The sequence below is a fragment of the Rousettus aegyptiacus genome, unplaced genomic scaffold, assembly GCF_014176215.1.
Source record: "Rousettus aegyptiacus isolate mRouAeg1 unplaced genomic scaffold, mRouAeg1.p scaffold_m13_p_3, whole genome shotgun sequence".
In the NCBI taxonomy this organism is placed as follows: Eukaryota; Metazoa; Chordata; class Mammalia; order Chiroptera; family Pteropodidae; genus Rousettus; species Rousettus aegyptiacus.
This window is the reverse complement of record NW_023416306.1, coordinates 52,549,434-52,569,090: the sequence shown is the minus strand read 5'-3', so window position 1 is coordinate 52,569,090 and position 19,657 is coordinate 52,549,434. Positions and strand designations below refer to the sequence as shown.

General features: G+C 32.9%; 1 protein-coding gene and 1 pseudogene across 39 annotated transcripts in view; both read left to right on the top strand.

Moving 5' to 3' along the window:
• PTPRD (protein tyrosine phosphatase receptor type D) overlaps positions 1–19,657 on the top strand; it is a 1,934,582-nt gene that overhangs the window by 1,228,846 nt on the left and 686,079 nt on the right. The window lies entirely within an intron of this gene.
• Positions 3,245–3,360, top strand: LOC118600887 (annotated as a pseudogene).

The window sequence follows — 19,657 nt, the reverse complement described above, 5'->3', positions numbered from 1 at the left end:
TGGAGAGAAATGGAGAAGGAGAAGGGGAGGATAAATGCGGTACTACAGAAATTTAAAGACAGGTCTGAATTATATATAATTTTTGCTTACATTTCATTGACACTAGGTCATATGACCCTATTGAACTGAAAGGAAAGTTTAAAAATGTAGTCCAGCTCCCTGCTCAGAAAATAATGGAAACGAGGGTTAATATGTAGCACTGCCTCTCTGACAATGGCTTTCGGAACTTGATTTATTTGCGGGGCATATCATCTGTGAAACAGAATCAGAAAGGTCTCGTCTGTCACTTTTTAGTACCTTTCTGATTCTGTTTCACAGAATCAGAAAGGTACTAAAAAGTGACAGACGAGACCTTTGAAAAATATGTGAGGGTCTTCTCAATTCAAAAATTCATTCGTCCAAATAAAGCAAAATTTAGATAGCAACCAGAATGACTTGCTCTGCAGGTTGTTAGTAGGGGTTTAAATGTGCGCTATGTACACGTGTACTGAGCATCTAGCAGTAAAGGAGAAAATAAGTGAGGCATTTAGTTACATGTTGGACAACAGCAAAAGAGGCCTATTTTTCCCCCAAATATATTATTACACAGTGACTCAACTATTAAAGAACTTTTTTTTTCTTTTCTAATAGTAACTGCATTCTAGAAATGTTCTTTACTATTACAAACTGCTCATTGACTTTGGTTCACGACTATAATAAATATTTTCTCTAAATAAATAGATAGATAGATAGATAGATAGATAGATAGATAGATAGATAGATAAGGATTCTGCCTTCTTCATCAAGAACAGCCAGAGATATGCATACAATTATTCAAGATATTCCCCACCATTCTTTAGCAAGTAAAAATCATAAGACAGGGCATTAGGATACTACAAATTTATCCTTTTTATCCTTTTACATTCTTTTAGCATGTATTCTTCTGAATAATCAATAGTCATTTCCCTAAGTTTAGGATAATTGATCAAAAACCTCACAGTCTGCCAGTATAATCTAAAAGTCGAGAAGCACCAAATTTGGATTTGAGATCTATGGGTGGCTGTCTGGCTCTCATATTTACTGGTTATATGTTGAACAAATAGCTTAGTAAAGAAAACTTAATAAAGCTAAGTATCATTACTGTTTTTATGCTACTACTTAATGCCTACTCTAGTTATAATAATGAAATATGATATTGAATATATAAGAACTATAAGTAACTTCAGCCCAGAATGGTAACATCAGATTAAACATGAAAGGACTTAATTTATTCATTCTTTCAACAAATATTTATCAGTGCTCATTAAAATATAGAACTGTTTATATAGTTCTATTTTAAAATTCTAGTTATATATTAGAATATATGGCATACGCTCAATTATTACTCATGATGCTCAGCTGGTAAGAAGCAAGCTAAGGAATGTACCTTTAAAGTTTCAGATCTTAGCCTTTCCCTCCCACACAAAGGTGGCATCTTCCTTAAGCACAATGAGTACACTAAAATTTTTAAAAGATAAGGTGTTTATTAAAAGTAAAATAAATGGAAAACTGTCACAGGTCACTTTTAAAACAACTACAAGGAACTATATATATATACATATATTTTTTTATATTTATGAAGTTCTGGTAGAGCCACTTTAAATATAAAAACTGCTTCTGTTTTGAGAGATGTTTGCACTTTATGTACAAATAGGGTAAGAATCATGGTGAGGATGATAATGATGTTGATAATGATGGTGATGATGATGATAATGATGATGATGATGATTTTATCTAACAGTCATTGAGAACATCTCTTTGCCAGGTATGTAAGTGATTCCACATCGCATAACTACACTTAATTAAATCTCACCACACTCAATGCGAGGTCTCCATTTGGCAGATAAAGCTGAGGCTTAGAGTGGGTAATTTAATTGCTCTTGCTTGTTTCTTTTTATAGTTCTCAGATCAAGTAGTCACATTTTGGGAAATAATCATGTGTTCAGTGTTTCCAGGAAAAAAAAAAATGATTCAACAGGTGTTATTTATCTGTCTTGAAAATGCAAAGCCTATCATAGTAGAAGGAGCTTGATCTTTGGCAGAAGACAAATCTGACAACCCAGCTCCTTCCCTTACCAGCTGTGTCATTTTTGGCAAGTGAACAAATATCTCTGAGCCTGTTTTCTCAACTGCAAAATAAGATAATAAAATCTATTTTATGATTTCTTTTGGGAGGGAGTCAAGATATTATATACAAAGAGAAATATTCAAGAAATGCAAGATGGTGTTATTTAAACCTGAGTTGAAGCCCGATATAACAGAGATAAAGAAGAACTCCTATTTTTCTGCTCAACATAAATTTTTCAATCATGTGAGATAGACTGATGCACCAGAAATTCAGCTGAATTACACATCACTGACAAAGAAACATTTTTAACAGAAGCTCATAGTGTGCCATGAGAACATAGTAAAGATTAATTCTGACTTGCTTAATATTTTACAAAGAAAGTCATAACATTTTACAAAGAAAGTCATCTACAGATTTCAATATACACCCATGGTTTTTCTACAGAGAGTTAAAAAATAATCCCATACCCTCAGAGACATTAGGGCTAAGAAGGAATTACATATCCATTTGTCAGTCTCCTATATTTTCAGACAGGAAATATGAGGACACTCTAAATAAAGGCTTCTGCAAAAATTTGTCACGCAAGTTATTCATAGCTTATAACTTCTCAACACCAGATTCGATAACATCTAGTCAGTTAAGGTTTTCAAGAGAGAAAGAGAATGGGAAGTTTCACCACAATTATCACATCTGATTTAAAACAACAGAGGCCAAGGAAAGTGACACAGAAAATTTGAGGCCTACAAATAAATTATTGTTATGGTAGAAATAAAATTCCGTATATCAAAACTGAAATGCAACTATTGTAACAGGAGAGTCAATAATTTCAACAACAATTTGCCTTACTTACTAGACTCTACATTTTATAAACTGTGGAAACATTTTTCTGTGATTTCATTAACAATAAATTACATTTTAAGCAAGTGAAATCATGTAATTGGGCTTTTGAGATTGTTTTTGTTGGTGTTGTTTTGTTTTCTTTTGTTTTGTTTTAAGCTGATATCTTAGACTTAAGAACCAAACAGTAAACAAGAAGAAAATGTCACCTTTCTCTCTCGGCACTACTACTGGAGATCTGGTTTATCTCTGAGTGAGCCAGAGAAAGAATAAATCCCTTATCAAATGACAAATCTTAAAAGCAGTTCCTAATGGGCATTTCCTAATGGGAATGCCCTGAACAAGCTCGATCCCATCTGATCTCGAAAGCTAAGCAGGGTCGGGCCTGGTTAGTACTTGGATGGGAGACTAACTAGGAAGACCAGGTGCTGTAAGCGTAAAAAATTTAAAAAATAAGGAATTGTAAGCTGACAAGGTCCTTGCAATCCGTGAGGTCGACCAAGGGTTGCCTCACCTAAAAAGTAAAACTATAAATAGATAGATAGATAGATAGATAGATAGATAGATAGATAGATAGATAGATGATAGAAAGAAGCATCTCATCATATAGACAAAGACCATATTTAAACTACTGACTTGTCTTGGAAAACCTTAGACTGTTATATGGAGGCAGTGTAAATGGTTAATTAAAACTGCAAAATTTTAGCACTTAGAATATGTGCTTTACCAAAAGAGAATTATTTTAGGTAAAGTTGATCACTTTTGATTTTATATTATTATACTTGCTAGCCTTTTTCCTTCTAGTCTTTCCTTTCTAGAATCCAATTATTTATGTTTGGGATGTTCCATTAACTGAGTTTTCATGACCGTTATTCATTATGTACTCAAAGAATTTCAGATGATAATTTTAAAGTGTTTGAATTTCCTTCTATAAGAATCTATAGTTATTTTATTAACTCAAATAAGTAAATAATCAAGAGGAAAATGTCATATAGAATGCAATCATCTTATAGTAAACTTTAGTCTAAAAACTACCTGACTACATGAAACTACATGACTAAATGTAAATGTTAATTAGAGACTTAAAAATCAAAGTAAACTAAAATTCTTGAGATCCTAGTGCTTGCTATTTTTTTTCTTTAATATGAACATAAACTTCATGAATTTACTCTTTTTTCAACATTTGATGAGGTAGTGAAAGCTAAAAATTCACCTTCAGATATCAAAACACTACCCTACAGAGTTAGTAGAGATATTTCATTAACAAAAGAAGTAACTTGTCTTCTCAAATTACTATATATGCGTGTGCTTATATATGTGTGCACATATGCACATACATAATGGCATATATAAGACAATTTCATGTTAAAAATTTAATTTCATAGTTTTCTCCATTATATTTAAAAGTGTGTCATAAGCTAATGAACTAATTCCAAAACACCTACGTGACCACTGGAGAATAAAAGGAAAGGTAGTAAAATTTTCTTTTCAATATCAATATTTCTAATTATTACCAAGTACATCTAATAATCTCTAAATTACTAAAAAGTATTTAATAAAATATTTTCTTATAACTTGTCACTAATAGCCAAATTTCTAACATATGGCATATTTTTACAATAGTTTGACCCAAATAATTCTGCATCATCAAGTGAGTTTAGTGCTGGATTAATGTCAGCATTTTTGGTAATTAGATTCAAACCCAGTTGTTTCCCTCTTTAGTGTTTGTTTATTTATTTATTTATTTATTTTTTTATTATGCTTAGTATCCTTCTGGGTATGTAGCAGAGAAGTAAAGCTTTGGAAGCATTTTTCTTTCTCTCTAGCACTGTCTCTTGCAGCCATGTGAAGACCTCATGGTGGCAGCTATAGCAGTGAAAATGATTCAGTCATCTTGAGTGTCTTTAGACACTGTGTATACACATATTGATTTGGTCTGTTTTACTCAAACAATTCAATCCAGAACTAAGGAAGTCAGTCGGATGTTTCTCTGAGCCAAAGGATTACATAGGAAGCAATAAACCAAGAACTATTTAATGTGTTTGTCTACTATGTGCAAAGGTTTGTATTAAGTGCTAGAGGGATGGTGTGAAGTATAGAATCTTTCAAGTTAGAAGTATAAAAGCCGAGTAGACAGACATGAGTCCCCTATCACAGCTCAGCTGAGAATTTGGACAAAACACTACATTTCTTTAAGCTTAGTTAAAATTTAAATTCCAGACATGATTTCTCCTACCCTCAAGGAATTTATAATCTGGTTACCACAGACATGTGATCTCAAATTAATATAATTCAAGGTAAAGCATAATAAGGCTTAAATAAGTACTAAGTGCCATCACTATGTCATTGCATAGGAGGAGCCTAAAATGGTTATACTGTGAACACGTTTATTACCTCTGTTTTTTGAGATAACATCTGTAGTGTATCTACAGATTTTCATTTAACATTTAAAATTATTTATTGAACACTTGCAAAGCGCTAGGTAGTGTTCTAAGAGCCAGGGATAAAGACACGCCTACACACATACACACACACACAATCTCTATATACAAATATCTCTGATTTCATGGGACATGTAGTCTGTTGAGAGGAATCAAACAATAAATAAATGAAATATAGCAAGTCAGATGATAAAAAATGCTATGAATAAACACAAAGTATCCAGAAGAAGATAGGGAACATTATGGGGAAAGGTAAAGTGATATTGCTGTAAGGTCTTATGAGCCATTTCAAATACTTAAACTTTTACTCCTAATAATTAGTAAATCACTAGATTTATATGGAAAACACACATGGTACAATTTTATTTATTTATTTATTTGTTCGTTTGTTTGTTTTTTTAAATGTCTGCAGCACCTCATATTCCTAGGTGGTCTCCCATCCAAGTACTAACCAGGCCCAACCCTGCTTAGCTTCCAAAATCAGATGAGATCAGGGTGGCATGGCCATAGACCTGACACATGGTACAATTTTAAAACTATCATTTCAGTTAGGTCATCATCGGAAACCTATTTGGAGGCCGTTGTAATATTCTGGGTGCTCGATGATGGATAGCATGAACCAAGGTTGTAACACTGAAGGTGTGAGAGGTAGTAGGGAGATTTCGAAGGTAGTTGATAGAATTGCTAATAGATTAAATGAGTGAAATGGAGAGAGAGAGGAATCAAAAATGACCACATAGACTATTGAATATTCCCTTAGCCATTGAGATTATAGAAGTAGCAGGATTTGGGCATGGAGGTCAGAAGTAAGGCTTTGGAAATATTGTTTGAGTCCTATTAGAACATGGACATCTCCTTTTTGCCCAAGCTATACCTAGTCTCACCCAGTTCCCTTTCCAGCAAAGTTGTGATTTGGATGAAATAGGACTGTGCCAATGCTCTCAGGAGAGAGTGGATCCTTTCCTCATTCTTCCTATGTATGGCCCTTAAGCCCTGCACTGGATTTCTGCAGATAATAAGCAACTGGAAACACTGTGTGTTGTATAATATAGACTCAGCGACATATGGGACCACACTATCAAGTAACAAAACAATGATTCTCTCAAATACCGAGCGTGTCCAACAGTGATTTGACATAGTACCTACATCTAAATTCCTGTGCATCCATGTCTTCAAATTAGTTTTTTTACGACTCTGAACTAAAAAGTTTCCCCTATCTTTCTCTTTCTCTCTCTTTCCTTCTCTGTCATACACACACACACACACACATTTTTTTTGTTTTTTTTGCTTATGAAGTCTTTTGTAAAACTGCCTTTGCTTTTCTTTAAGTATGCTCTAAATCTTAATTCTTTAGGATAAATTGCTAATTCCATAGTAAATGAATAACCAGTTTTTCATTTGAGGAAAATGTTGATTAATATTCAGACAGCTCCATATTATGCAAAATAAATGTCCCTGGGCAACAAGTTGTTAGTGAAATAAATTAGAGGAAACTTGCCAAGTCTGAGGCACCATCAGAAAAACCTAGGGAGGAATCTTCAAATATTTAGACTTTATTTTCACCTATATGCCAGCCAGCCCCTAGTGAACTTCTCTTTCTGTGATTCCAAGATGGGCTCTGGAATCCATATTTCACATACACTCTCCATCTGTCCTGATCAGCCAAACACAGGAATCACTTGACAAAGAACCCTTTTAATGCCCCTAAAAATAACCCTGATCACATGATATGAAATGGGCAAGAAGTAAAATTAATTGCTCTTGGATTAGCTTTTAAAAAAATAAGTCTTTTTGTGTCATATATCAAACTTTATTTGATATGAAAAATAAACATAACTCGATTTATATTTTATATGTAATCTATTCTTACCATAAATAAATCTCATTTTTGGCATAATATTTTTAAATTATAAATCACGTTTTGGTGGAAAAAATGGTTTAGCCCTATTTATTTGCACACAAATGTGAATGTTTTGTACCACATTCATTCCCTGAAGCATGGGAAGGAGAGGATTTGGAATCTGTAACATCGTCTACAGTTAATTTAATTATGATTGAATATTTGTTTAGGGACAAAATAAATTCAATGAAGCATTGAAATCAAACATCCCTTTAATTAAATTGGAAAAGAGACTGACTTCGTCTTAGATATTGTTTATTTTTATTAATAGAATGAGAATATTATGTCTCCAAAGGAGGCATCATAATTTCTGTGAAATAAAGATACCTCTGTTCAACTGCATTGTTTATAAGCTTGAGTTTGACCCATGTCTCATCCAATTCAATATTTCAGAACAAAGACTTTTAAAGCATGAAATACGACATAAGTTATTATTGTTACTGATATTTTATGTAGTAATTTTCACACTTGCAAATGGTACATATGAACTTGAATCATGAAAGATTTAGAAAAATTTACAACCTTCAAAATGATTGGCCCTTACTTAACCTCACTTAGATGAAACAAGTCCCATTCAATTGAGAGAAACTGTGCAGTGGGCTTTCTCATTAATTAAAGCAAAACTTATAAAACTTTTATCTCATTGATAACTTAGCTGTGTTTTGAAAAATGTTGATGTCATAATAAGAAATATGAAAAATGTTGATGTTGTAATAAGAAATACATTTTACTACATAAACCACTATATACATCCCCATCTGTACCTAATTCTTATAGTTAAATTAGTCATGTCTCAGTAAATATTTGAATTAGTTATTCATACATGATATTCAGATTAGAAAGATTCTTTTTTACAAAGAAACATTTAGATATATACTGATACTTCAATTAATTTCAAATAACAATGAGCAGTTATTCATACTTAAGCAAAGTCTAAATGACTGTTAGCAAATGCCTCTCTCTAAAATGGCAATTTCCTCTATAGAGTTTATTACGAATAGAATATATCATACAAATAGCACGGTGGGGAGTTTTCACAATGGTAAGGACCCACCCCTACAACCTGTTTCATGTGATTTAATTTTTTGAACTCATTGGTTTATAAACAATATTTCTAATATATCTATTTGCTGATTCACTGGTACATATTTGTATGGGCCATAAAATAGTAATTGTTTCAAGACAGGTTATCTATGGCTTCTGGACATGCTTTCTTCAAAAAAATATTTTTGTTCTTTCACAAAAACTAATGTCTGAAAGAAAAAAAAAGACTAATTGAAGTAAGACTTATATGATATCCAAATGGAATTAACAAAGGAAAATGCAAAAGAAAAGAAAACATTAAAAGGACTGGTCTATGTAGGGTTTACCCTAAGTATCAGTAGTTATGTATTTAGCTTATTTTATTCCTTACCTCAGACTTTCTATTTTCCTTCTCCTTTTCCACTCTTCAGATTTCTACTCCATCCTAGAAAACCACTGAATTTATTTTTAATTAAAAGCTTTATCTTGTATTTTTAAAAAAATCTAATTCAAAATTTAAATTTGTGAACATAAACAATGATAGAATGAAGTATTCACAATAAATTTCATTAAAAACAAACTACCTTTAAATGGAGATGTGATTTATGTGGAGTTTTAGAACATAAGTCTCTCATCATAAAACTAACATTTTTGGGGCTAGCTCAGTAAAATGAGTAACCCTAAATACCTCAGCCACCCAAAAATTCACTCAACCTAACATTACCTTCCCTTTTTTTCAATATAAGACACTCAAGTAATCTCAATACTTGTGGTCAGTGGGAAAGACATGTGGAATAATACTATGTACATGTATATAGATTCAATCTTTAAAAAGTTTTCCCTCACTTTAGGTAAGTCTGAACAAAAGAACAATAAAGAGATGAATGAGAATCCATAAGGATTTTGTATGCCATATTCCTACTTTGGTTCCTAGATATTAATTTTCCTGGAAACTACTAGAACACTGTGTCCCCACAGAGAATACATGACCCCTGTTTGGCTCGAATTGAAAACCATTAAATAATCAACACATTGAAACAAAAGATGGACCTCTGAAATAATTGAAAAAATTCCGTTCACGTGATTTCTTGGAATTACAGTGAAAATTATCTGGAGAAACTAATTTTTTTAAAAATTTCGATGTTTTGTTTTAAACAGATTAGAATTTATGTTCAATGTTTTCATAGTAATCATTTCCTGTCAGCATTAAGCCAGTTTTCTTTATTTAGAGTTAATATTACAAGATCTGGACGTACTCCTATCAAAGCACACATTATTTTGGAATTATCTTTATCACTCATGCATCTCCCCAACCAGCTTAAAAATATCTCAGTGCAGGATTGTCTTTTTTAGCAATGGATTTTAGCACCTCATATAAACTACACAAGCACATCTTAATAATAATAATAATTAAAAGATAACAATATATAATGTTAAAAGCCCAGATGCTAAATTTTAAGTGCTTAATGCATCTTCAATCATACTAATCCTCTGATGCTATCATTACACCAATTCTACAAATGGATAACTGAAAAACAGAGAAGCTATGTAACTTGCCCAGAGTTAAAATTGGTAAGTGGTAAAGCTGATATTCCAAACTAGGGAATCTACACTCCTAAACATCATGCAATAATGCTTTGATTATAAATAAATGCAGCATAAATATTTACTGATTGGACAAATAAACGTGTCCTTGATGTGGATGCAAAATGTAGTCAGGCAGTAGATCTTGCTATGTAGAAGGGAAAATAGTATGATGAGAATCTAATCCAAACAATTGATCTTGAAATAGGTTATTTGTTATATTTGTGTTATCTCCCAGCTTTGTTGGGGTGTTACAGCTACCTTTTTGGAGGGTGGAATATTACTCATAGTGATGTATAAAATTCTAAAATCCTATCAGCAATTGAGACATACCAGCTCCCAGGAGCTGAAAGCCCTAGGACTTTCTGTTGGAGGAATGAGGGTAGGAGATGATAACTTAGGAATTAATTAAATATGTAAATAAGACAAGATATATGTAATTAAATATGTAAATAAGAAGAGAAGAAGGGAAATCAATTAAGTTGGAAGAACTGAATATTTAAGTCATGGTTAAATAAAGTCTTGTACTAGGACTATCTGTAAGAGCAATAGCCTCACTAAATGTGATTGATGTAAACATGTGTTGAAGCTGCTGTAGAAATTTCCTAAGTAGAATATTTTATTGTCTACTTGCTAAATCTTTAGTGTGACTTCCTTAATGTAACTTGTAATCAGAAAATGATGTTGCATTTAACATTTTTTAAAACAATTCATAATTTTTTCAGATGTTTATCATTTTATTTAATTTTATTATTAGTTTCAAGTATGCAGCACATTAGACATTTATATAGTTTATAAAATGATCTCCCGATTGCTCTTTCTCTGCTCTGGCTCTCCACCTAGCCATTACATTAATGCTTACTGCATTTCCTATGCCGTGCTCCCCATCTCCATGACCATCTATCAGCTACTGATTTGTACTTCTTTAAGTCATCACCTCTTTCTCCAAGACCCGCAACCTCCCTCCTCTCTTGCTGTCGCCAGGTTGTCCTCTATATTTATGCAGTTCATAATTTTTAAATTATGCTCATACCACAACAAAAACTTGTGTTCTCCCTAAGGTGTGAACCTTGCTAACTTCTCTGTTCTGATATGTGCAGTATGACCCACAGGAACATAGCTGCTGCTACAATTTAGTCTTTTCTTTACCTGAAGCCCAAACTCTTTTTTATGTAATTATACTGAGTTATTCAAATTATCTGGTAGACATCAACCTCATTGCACGCACTATATACATTAACATTTTTTAAAATCATAATATTTAGAAAATGTATGTATATCTTTAAAAGCAGCTGTATGTATAAATTATACTCAGAATCTAAGATCTTTTCATGCTAGATTCCTGAACATTTTAACATTTATTAATAGCTGCACATTTGATATCAAAATAATATAATGGGCCATGACATTATTGCACATACATTATGTAATTGAATATGTGTGTTTAGGCCTCTGTGCATGGATATATGGATTGGGAAAATAAAAAGAAGGCAAGTGAGGTGAAATATTTTGATTTATAGATTATATATATCATATTCAGAAAGACCTTTAATAATAGTCTTCATTTGTGAGTTTCATAAAAATTGAAAATAGCCAAAGCATCATGATCAAGTACATGCTTTCAGCTAATGATTTAACATCTATTTTGTTAATGAAGTAAAAGTAGCTAGGGTTGAATAAACACATATAAAATATGTGTCATGCCTGCATATTTCAATAATGTACCAAATTAATGCGTTTATATATTTATTTTAGAATAAAACTGGCAGCCAATTTAGAAAGTACCAAGGTAAATGGAGGGCTTTGGGTACTCGGTTGACCAGATATTCTGGCAGGACCAAATTCTGACAAAGTTAAGAGACAAACGAAGCTTAACCAAGGTGCTTTCTCTTGTTAAATTCCTGCCCCCAAAGCCTTCCCTCTGGTTGTCTTCTTTGGTTTATTTTCTCTGAGCTTGTTTTAATTGACTAAATATTGATAATTCTTAAATGTTCATCTCCAGTCTCCATCACTAACCTCACATCAAATGTGGAAGCCCAGTCATTTATTTAGCATATTCATTTGAAAGCATAAATAAATCTAAATTTATCATGTCTGAAACAAAGATTTTGACTATTATTCATTAAAATGAAATAGAATTCCATACCACTGATTGCTCAAGCCAGTGCATTCAATTTGATTTACGAAAGATCCCTCCCTTATTTAAGTACTTTTTATATCTAGTCTGTCTGCAAGTCCTTTCAGATGTACCTTCCAAATTTATTTTGTGTCAATTTACTTCTCTTCATCCTTATACTTTCTACATAGTTCATGCCACCATTATTTCTTACTGTATGCCATGAGATCAACCAACTATTCAGTTTATATTTAGATATAATGGCTGTGTTCATTCTGACTGGTTGGCGACTTTTCTGATTGATAGCTGTCAAAGCTGTAGAAGTTGTTAAATGTTTTGAATATCATCCCTGTCTAATTATTTTCTTTGATTCCTGTTTTATTACCTTCAGTGTATTTTATATGTCCTTGACGACAGCATTATTTATTTAAAATACATAATGACTTGTATCACTCTCCTGCTTAAAAACCTATAAAGGTTTCTCATTGCTTGTAGAATAAAATCTTAACTCCTAACTTTGGTTTAAAAGTCCTGTATAATGTAGCTCAGCCTACACTGTAAATCTCTTCTCTTACTATTCTTCCCTCATTACCAGTGCTCTGTGCAAAATAGCCTTCTTTCTATGCCTGGGACACTCCAAGCTTTTATTCATCTTTATACTAACTGATCCTTCTGCCTGGACGATTTTCTCCTTTCCATTCACATAACATGCTCCATCTCATTCTTCACGTCTCAGCTCAAATGTCACCTCCTCAAAGAAGCCTTCATAATCTAAAACAGCCAGTCTTTATTTGATTAACCTCTTTATGTTTAAACTGATCTTATCACAACTTATTTGTCATTTATTTGTTTTCTCTCTGTGAAGACGTGAATCTTTATTTCTGCTGTATCCTTGTGTCTCGTGCATAGAACACAGTACATGCTTAAGAAATACTAGCTGAATTCTTTAGGTCAGTGATTCTCAACTGGGAGCTCTATTTTCTAATGAATTCATTCAACAAGTATTTCTTGAGCACTCACTGTGTGCCAAGTGTCTTGCTAGGTGGTGGAAAACTGAAATGAAAGGTAAAGTCTCTGACCTGAATGCTCTCATAGTCTAAAGGGGAGATATCTCTCTTGTCAGACAATTACAGCACAGTGAAGAAAAATGCTAAGTTAGAGGTAAGCACAGGAACTACGGGATAAAAGTCAAACTAACAAGAATAGTAATGGTGTGAGAGAGCTACTAAGAGACAGCCTCCGTATAATTCCTGCGCTGTCTTGATGGCCAGATAGGAATGGCTGTCATGCCAGAAGTATCATGCCTCTTCTGACTGCAAGGTGCTGCCACACAGACAGTTTAGGAAATCTAAAACCAAGAGGACTTTGGGACACTCTTTGACCATGCAGATCAGGTGGGACCCACTTTATCTAAGTAAGGGGCCAGTTCTAATAATGATACTACCACACTGGATAAACTCAGGCTCAGGGATGTTATATGTTAGTGTTTCTTTATTTGTCTTTCTTCCTGCTAGACTGTGAGAAGTTTAAGAGAGCCTAGCACCCAGAAGAAACTGAAAGAGGTGCTAGAGAGGGAGGATACAAGGGAGGGGGGACTAGTTGTCCAATACAGCAGTTTCTTGTTATAAGGAGTTAACAAAATAATGACAGATATTTTCAGGGTTTGGGTTATTTTCTGCTATCAAGTATGTCCAATGGTTGACAACTTTTGGTACTATTTGAAATCTGTTTAAAACAGGGAAAATTGCCCAGATTTGTGATTTCTTTGTGGTTTTCCTCCTATAACATTTTTGGTGCAAATATAAAGCCTTATAAACTGGCAGACAATGCAACAAAGCTGAGTGGAAACTGGCTGATTTCAACTTTATTATTGGAGGTCAAAAAGAAATGAGGCTTGAAATAGCAGCCAGCAGGTCTGAACTCACCAGGAATCAAATGAGTCAGATTTGGTCTGAGCTTAGTAGTTTAGTTTTATTAGTTCTTTTTAGGAAAGAAAGAAAGAAAGAAAAGAAAGAAAGAAAAAGAAAAGAAAGAAAAAAAAAAGAAAGGAAGAAAGAAAGGAAGGAAGGAAGGAGGAAGGAAGGAATGAAGTCAAGTCCTTCCTTCTTGCTTTCTCTTCTTTCTTTCTTCTTTCTTTCTTTCGTTCTTCCTTACGTCGCTCCCCGCCCTACTTAAGCAAGAAGGCAGGAATAAAGACTACTAAGCAGAACGACAAAGCAAGAAAATACGACAAGAAAGAACAATCACAGAAGCAAACTCAGCCGAATCAGAAGAAAGACAAGGAGAAAAGAAAGAAAGAGAAGGAAGAAATTTTGGAGCAGAGAGTTCATGATCAGTTGTTTTTTTCAGTCTTATAATTGTCTTGATAGCAATTATGGCCACTTTTTTTCATTCTGCTCTGGGCTTAATTTCAGTCTGCATTTGACCAACCATATTAGAAATGCATCAATAAATATATTGATTATATGGTGGTATTTTCTTAATTTGTTTTAAGATTATAGTTAAGAGAAAGCCAGAGATTCTTATCTGGGCACAAAGAAACACACGTGTATGTATACATATAACCTTATTGGTGTATGTAAACAACATTTAATGAGGAATTATTTTATAAATAAAATATCTACCTTTTCTTTTTTCCAGATGTGCTCAAAGTATTTTTTTTTTTTTTGGATTAATACCTCTTCCATGATAATGTCTACTGTTACGTCAAAGGCATTTATGCCATAATACTTCATCATGCCTGATACATACTTAATTTTCATGTGGCTCATTGTCTTTGCTTCCTTTACATAGATTCAGATAAAATACCATTTCCTCCTTGCCTGCTTTATGCTTCGTTTACCAATCATAATGATTTCCTCGGCAATTTCGGTAGTTCCTTCACCATACCCCACCTTTTAGACAAAATGCCTACAGAAACCAAAGTTGTCCATTGATTAATTTACTTTTTCCAAGGTGTGCCTTAGCTTAGATATACTCCATTTCTTCAATATGTCTGATTTTACATCACTGTCCTCCACATCACCACTACCCCTTCAATTTGGTTAAACATGATTCACTGTGAATATTCCTATTGAACCCTTGTCAAAATAATTTTTATTTGTTCTAAATTTGCATTTGATAACTAGAGTGTAGCCTTCAAAAATGCTATATTGTTTTCATACTGGAAATATTCTCTAGTATAATTTGACATAAAATAAAGCAAACGGTATTCTTTTGTTTTGAAGAAGCCCAAGTTTCACTCTAGAAAGTGCAATTGCTTTCTAATACTTAATTTTGGTAAGAAATTGTGTGTTCCATTTTTATCAGTCTATTATCTGATTACTTAAATAGCAACATATGGCTTCTTTGATGCCATTGGAAAAAACTTTTGTCTCCCAGGATATATTGTATGCAGCTGAGTCAGCAGAGTTCCGTATCAGCTTTCTGATCTGGATTACAATAAGACTCATGACTGTGCAACATGTAGCTGGCAATCTCCTTAAAACTGATATTTGATATTGGATTTATTCTACTGAAGAGTTAAATAAATGATTTTCATTATGCCATGCCTGAGGAACATTGGAAAGAACACATGTAGTCTGCTGAAGAGGAAACTGCTAGCCTTTCAGAGTGCTACCTCAGTATCAATGGTGGGTTTTTAACACAAGAATTAAATTTTTATACCTGAATTAGAACTACATGGCACAGATATCAGAAACCATGTATACATGATTGTCCTAAAATCTAATGACAAATGAAAGTGTTTGCGTTTTGGTATTTGTTAAATGCCAGACTTTTTTTTCCCCCTCTAAAAATGGAGAATTCTGCACAAACAGAGCAGTCTTGCTTTAATTTTTATTTCTTTTTCTTTTTATGAGTCTCAGGCTTGCTATAGGAAAAAAGTCAAGTGATTTTATATGTCTTATAGAGTAGTAATGTCATTGTCCATATGTTACATCCTCTGAAGGTATATTTCTTTCAAAATAAATAGCAATAACTTTATTATTAATGATAAGTTACCCTTTGTATGCATAAATTCATCATTGGAGATAGGGTTGAGTTTGGCTTATTTATCCTGGAGTGATGGAGATGAGCTTTCTCAGAATTGTTTATACTCTTGCACATTACCCCATGCACTGGTATAAACATTAGTTGGGAATATGGATGAAGACTGTGTCTCTGAAATAGAATGTAGCTGAACAGGAAACACAGCATTTCAATCCAAAGTTCTCTGTACAGCTGAGCCAACTAACCAAATGTCCTTGCCATGTACTATATCAAGTATCTTAGCACTCAGCATGGGAGGGTGCTTAGAAACTGTCAAGCTTAAAATCCTCTTAAACATTTAGGTAACACTATGTTTTTGGTGCATAAGAATGCAAAATAAAACCCAACATAGAGATTTGACTGAAAAGAAAAAAAAATAGAATAGCGCTTCTTCATGGTTTTAAGCTTTCAGCTAACTCAATTCATAAGTTTAGGATATTTACTTACTTGGTCATTTTATCATATATTATGATTTTTATTTTAAATACATATTATTGATTTTTGTATTTATATAGATAGCAGTGAAAAAATAAATAAAATATTTTTTTCTTTTCTAAAAGGCTAAAGCAGCCCTATATAGTTATATCTTTTCAAAGACTAGACCTCGTGTAAGTATTGCTTCCCTTTATATCAGCAAAGCTAGAAATAATATCTGACAGGTAACAATGATTCTTTTGTACCATGCCATTTTATTGTAGGATCTCAGGGAACCAAATGTCACTGAGAGACATATGAAGTTTGCAAATGTTAATAATAAAAGCAGTTCTTAGTCATCTATTTTTTTTTTCTAAAATACATGTTTGGCATAACTTCTGAAGGTAGAGTGGTAAGAGGGCTCTCCCTCACAATAACTTTCTGGGAACATTAAAGAAATGGTAATAGTGACTATTTTGATATTCATTGAACATTTCTTTGATTTATAGTCTACAAGAATCTTTAGAGTAATTCGTGGGTCAAACAATATTGTCTGTATGTGAAGCAAATATATATCTGGTCAAGTTCTTCACAGGAATTGAAATTTCAAATAAATTAAAATATAGATCACATTTTCATATGTGGTTAGCAATTATTGCAGGATCTGTGTCATTTTCTTCAAGTTCTATTACTATAAGAGAAATTATTCTAACTTCTTAATAAGTATTTGAACAGAAAATTTGATTCTTAAAGGCGTTATATGACTTCTATAAGTTTTATTTTCTCATCAACAAAAGCAAATAATAATAGAATCTACCTCACGGCATTATTGTGACAGTTAAATGAAATAATTCACAAGGGTGCTTTGTATAATGCTTGGCACCTATTAGCAACCAGAGAGTGCTAGCTCTTAGTTATATTTTAGTTTCAAGCAAGAAAAAGTTTCTAGCAATAACACAAACTTCCTTGGAAGTATTTAGGCTTAGATGTCACCATTCATTGAAGTACTGTAGAGAAGATCCTTAGAAAGCATGTCCTACCTAGTTTAAAAGTTCTTGAATCGGTTCGGAAAAGAATTTCTGTGGGAAATTTTAAGCTACAAATATCAGAGTACTATTCTAAACCTACTCAATCAGACTTTTGCCACTCTCTTCAGATGATTTCCATTTCATGACTGAGAAATACTTGTCTAGATAACTTCTAGAATACTATCCAATTCAGAGAGTCTGCAAATCTAGGTCTAAATCTAAAGAGGTAGTTTCTATAAGCAATGAAGCCATGTACAGCTTTGATATTCGATATATTTTTCCATTGCCCCAAATCTCAGACATGTACATGTGAATGAATAATAATGTATGCTAATGGCGAAGGTTGCCTGAGTGCTGCTCGGTTCACTGGAGGATTTTTTTTTCTTTAGAGTTTTCTAAAATACCACAAGTGCCTAATGGCACAAGTCATCATGATCTCCTTGTAATTACTGATTCAGCATTTCCCAAGCTGATATTGCCCTGGACAATATCAAGATGTTATAAAGAAGCCACATAAATAATATCCTTATTCAAATAAATTTGGGGAACAGTTTCCTTCAGTCTAGTACTTCTTTATTCTTTGATTTCTCCAAGACTTTACTATGACAACCTGCATTGCAAATCTTTAGGAGAGAGGTATAATCAGGCACATCACAAGCTATATAGACCATGGGTTCTTTATTAGGTGTCTACTTACTGGCATCCTTCAAGGAAAAATGTTTTACTGAATACAGTTAAGAAAATGATATGGCTGCAATCATTATATCCCAAACACAAATTTAAAATGTTTAATAGTTTGAGATACAAAACATGACACATACAGCTTCAGTAGTCATTTAATCTTGCAAAGTAAATGGGTTTAAGAAAATATTTATGAGATCCTGAAGCTACATCTGGATTTCAATACGAATATCTTGAAATTTGTTTTGAAAATAGTTTTTTAAAAATACATCATAACCCAAAGCGGTATTGCTTCACTATTTTTTGCATAACTAAATTTCTGACACACTGGTAGAGAAGCTCATTTTTTATTTCACTTTTTTTTTTATTATTAAAAAGCAACAGATAGAGACTATACCACCTTGTTTTTAGGAAGGCAACTAATTGGTTTACACAGAAATTTATAGTCCAGTGACTAGCTCAGTAAACTTATGAAGTAATAAACAGTCATAATAGATAATCTTTAACAAATTCATTTCACTTCTGCAGAGAACCCAGTATGCCATACTAAAGAACGTATAAATGTAGCCAGGTATTTTTCATCTTACTAAAGAAATTACAGACATCTCCATTAATTTGAGTGTCTTAGTCTTCCATGTGACATAGAAATACATGAACTTTAATGTGTTTTTAGATAAATAATATCCTTATTCACGACCACAGTTTTAAGCCACTAACTTTCCTTTGTAACTATAGAATAAAATATCATGGGATTTCATTTGTATGACTTTGGTCAGAAACAATAAGAGTGTTGAGCTGTATTTAATTTAAAAATAAAGTACTCTAATAATTTACTTTCAGGTAGAATAAGCATATAAACCTTCACTGATTATATGGAATCAAAATTATGAAAAAAAATAATAAAAAGGGCTCAATATTTTGGACTTACTGCTTTCTAATCATCTTACCTAATCAATTAAAATTTCATTCTTTTTGAGTGAAATTTTATGGCTGAGTAATATTCCACTGTATATTTGCACCACATCTTCTTTATCTGTCTATCAGTAGACACTTAGGTTGCTTCCATATCTTGACTGTCGTAAATGCTGCTATAATTGTTAGGGGTGCATTTAACTTTTCGAAATTGTTTTGGATTTCTTTAGATAAATTCCCAGAATTGCTTGGTCACATCGTAGTTCTATTTTTAGTTTTGTGAGAAACCTCCATACTGTTTTCTATAGAGGCTCCATCAATTTACAACCCCACCAACAGTGTGCAAGTGTTCTCTTTTCTCCACGTTCTCATCAACATATGTTATTTTTCTGATTTATTGATGCTAGCCATCCTGACAGGCATGAAGTGATATCTCATTGTGTTTTTAATTTGCATCTCCTTGATGATAAAAGCAAAGATGGGATGATAGAGAAAAGATGGAGATTCTAACCACTTTAAATTGTGCAGGCTGGCAGTGATAGATTTTAAATTCTTGACCTAGAGAGTAATCATGGACATTCCTGGGAAGTAGATAGGAAGCTAGGG